Here is a 3,496-nt window from a genome sequence, read left to right on the forward strand (position 1 = left end):
GCGGTCGCTGATTTCCAGCCAATCGCTGCGCGGAGAGCAAGTTGGCTTTCTGCTGATTGGGTCCCAGTGAATCAGCCCCTCTGGCCACAGGACTCTGCCCCAAGACTACAAGTCCCAAGGTGCCTTGCTCTTGACGGGGCCGGGGAGATACCAAAAGAATCTTGCCGAGTGGAAAGCGTGATTTCTCAGTATTGCTCGTTGATCTTGTTGGCGTTTAATTGTTAAAGTTCAGGAAACACCCATACCTCCCTGTTGCAACTTGGTAGGAAATTGGAACCTGATGGAGAGAGAACTGGGAGCTATCCTTTTTAAAGTGTAAGGATTCAAAAGTATTTTCTCAGTTTAAGCCGTACAGGATAATTAAAACAACTCTGATTTGGTCGAAAATCCAGGTTCGAGTTTTGGGTTCCACTATTTATATGCTGTAGAAGCATGGAGTAATTACTGGCCCCTCTCTGAGCTTCCTTGCAGGATTTTGGTCGGGTTCAAATGAGATTTAAGTCACGGTTTCACTACTTACGATCTACATTAATTTTTCTAAGGCATATATTTTGTGTTCCTTGGAAGACTTAGTTATCACTGTTCTTTGATGACTGACACATAGCACATGGTCCATACATATTTCCTGTTGTTAGAAGACAAAATGATCATAATTAGTATAAACATAATTTAGAAAAGGGCTTTATGTTAATAAATCAATGTAGAATGAGATTTGACAAAGGGTTTTTGAGTGAATGGCAACGTCTATGTAAATTAGCAAGAAGATAGATGCATGTCAGGAATTTTGGTTGCAAGAAGTTGGGCAAAATGCAAGTTTATCTGGCTCGCCTACTGAAGCAAGACAGGGATGCTTCTGGGGCCAAACATCTAGCACCCGGCACTTGGCCAACACCAAGACGTCTCTGCATATCTCATCTCAGCTTCTTTCTTCATCTCAACTTCATTTTGTCACACTTATTTATTTCTCTAGTCTAGAAACTTGGAGCTCTCAGCCTCTCAGCCTTTTACCTGAGAGAGGGGGACCACCTCCTTGAATTCCAGTTTGATAAAGTCCAAGGAGGAGCTATGATTGGCCTCCACTAGGACCTGTGCTTATTCTTGTACTCAGGGTACTGTGATTGGCAGCCAGGGATAGAACCACCTGGTGGAAGTGGGAGAAGCAGCAGCTCCCCAAAAGGAGCTGTTCATATAAGAAGAGAGTAGACAGTGTACTGGACCCACAGAACTTCAACATGGAAATAGACCTTAAAACTGCTAAACCAGGAACTGAGGCAACACAAACCCTCCGTACACTGTGTTTTAACCCTGAATTTTTCCATAGAGAGCCCAGACGGAAGAAATTTGTCTGAGATATTTTACTGAAAAGACATCTTACACTGTTTTTTTCTTCTAACCCTCTCATGAACTTCCCACAACATATGAGAAATATAAGTGGATGGGAAGACTACAGATCATAAAATACTGATTTGCAAATAAACCTATTAATGTGATACAATTAAAAAAATGTTGATGGCTTTTTCATTGAACTGAATAACCTAGTTCTAGATTCTATGTTTATTTATTTATTTTTTTAAAGGTTTTATTTATTTATCTGAAAGAGAGAGCACACACAAGCAGGGGGTAGAGACAGAGGGAGAAGCAGGCTCCCCACTGAGCAGAGAGCCTGATGCAGGGCTTGATCCCAGGACCCCCAGGATTATGACCTGAGCTGAAGGAAGATGCTTAACTGACTGAGCCTCCCAGGCATCCCTAGATTCTATTTTTAGATCCCCAACTAGGCAAGACACATTAGAAGAATCAATAAGTAGGGGAACCTACCCTTCTAGATAATAAGTTATTATAAAGCTGCAATGAGTGTGATAATGAAACAGGTAGGTATAAGCCAATAAAAATGGAAACTGTGGTAGGCAGCTCTAGATGACACCAATAATCCCCACCTCCAGGCATTCCCAATCTTATGTTATCCCCTCCCCCTGGGTATGGATTTAGTGACTCACTTCTAAAGAACAGAATGTGGCAGAAGTGATGGGATACCACTTCTGAGATTAGATTATATAGTGAGTCTTGTCTTGGGAGCACTTTCTCACTTTCTTTTTCTCCAGTCTCTCACTCAGAGGGTAAGCAAGCTGCCACATTGTAAGCAACACTGTAGAGAGACTCATGTGGCAAGGAACTGTTTGAGGTCTCTTGTCAACAACAGCCAGTGAGGACCTGAAGCTGACCAACAGCCACATGTGTAAGCTTAGAAGCAGGTCCTGTCCCAGTACAGCCTTGAGGTAACTGCTGTCCTGGTTAACCCCTTAATTTTGACCTTGTGAGAGTCCTTGAGCCAGAACAATCCATCTAGATCATTCCCAGATTCCTAACCCATAGAAACTATCAGATAACAAATTTTTGTTGTTTTTAGCTGCAAAGTTTTGGGGTAATGCTGTGTGACAGTACACAACTAAAATACATACACGTACAAAAACTTGACATAGATCAGAGCTGGTACTGCAGATCAGTGAGGGAAAGATCACTTTCTCAATGAATGGTGCTAGAACACCGTAGTTTATCTATATGAAAAAAAAAAAAAGGAAAGAATTCTTTATTTCATGCCATAAAGTAAAACAGAAGTCCAAGTGTATTAAAAATATAAACATGAAAAAGCAAAACTTAAAAACATAAAAAACAAAATATCAGAGAACATGAATTTGTGCATCAGACTGTGCTCAGCAAGGAGTCTTCTTGAGGATTCTCCCTTTCCCTCCCCCTATGTCCCTCCCACCCCTCTCTAAAATAAATAAATATTTAAATAAATATAATAAATAAAATAAATAAATAACAAGGTTCCTTTCATGCCTTTCAAATTGAAAAAAATTTAAAAACTAAAAGTGCATGGATGTGAATATAGGGCAAATTAAAAATTCATACACATTTGCTGGTGTAAACCTAAGTTATTATAAACACTTTAAAATAGTATGACAGTATCTAGTGAAGCTGCAGATAATACATCCTAGGATCCATGAATAAGCATATATCCTAGAGAATGATTGTGCCTACATTCTAAGTATTTGATACATGGTGTGGGGTCACCTGGGTGGCTCCGTGGGTTGAGGCCTCTGCCTTTGGCTCAGGTCATGGTCTCGGGGTCCTGGGATTGAGCCCTGTGATGGGCTCTCTGCTAGGTGGGGAGCCTGCTTCCCACCCCGCCCCCGCCTGCCTCTCTGCCTACTTGTGATCTCTCTCTCTCTCTGTGTTAGATAAATAAATAAAATCTTTTTTTTTTTTTAAAAAAGAGACATGGTTTGAATAGAAAAAATTCATAAAACCTAAAAGTGTCCCAAACCAAAAAAATGACTTTATTTTCATGCAGCAGAATGGTATACATAATTTATATATATACATACATAAAATGAAAGAATCAGAGGAACATAGTCCAACACGGATAAATCTCACAAACAAATGAAATAATTGAAAGTTGCTGAAGAATCCATATGGCACAACACCATTTTTG

Source organism: Mustela erminea, chromosome 4 (genome assembly GCF_009829155.1).
Source record: "Mustela erminea isolate mMusErm1 chromosome 4, mMusErm1.Pri, whole genome shotgun sequence".
Lineage (NCBI taxonomy): Eukaryota > Metazoa > Chordata > Mammalia > Carnivora > Mustelidae > Mustela > Mustela erminea.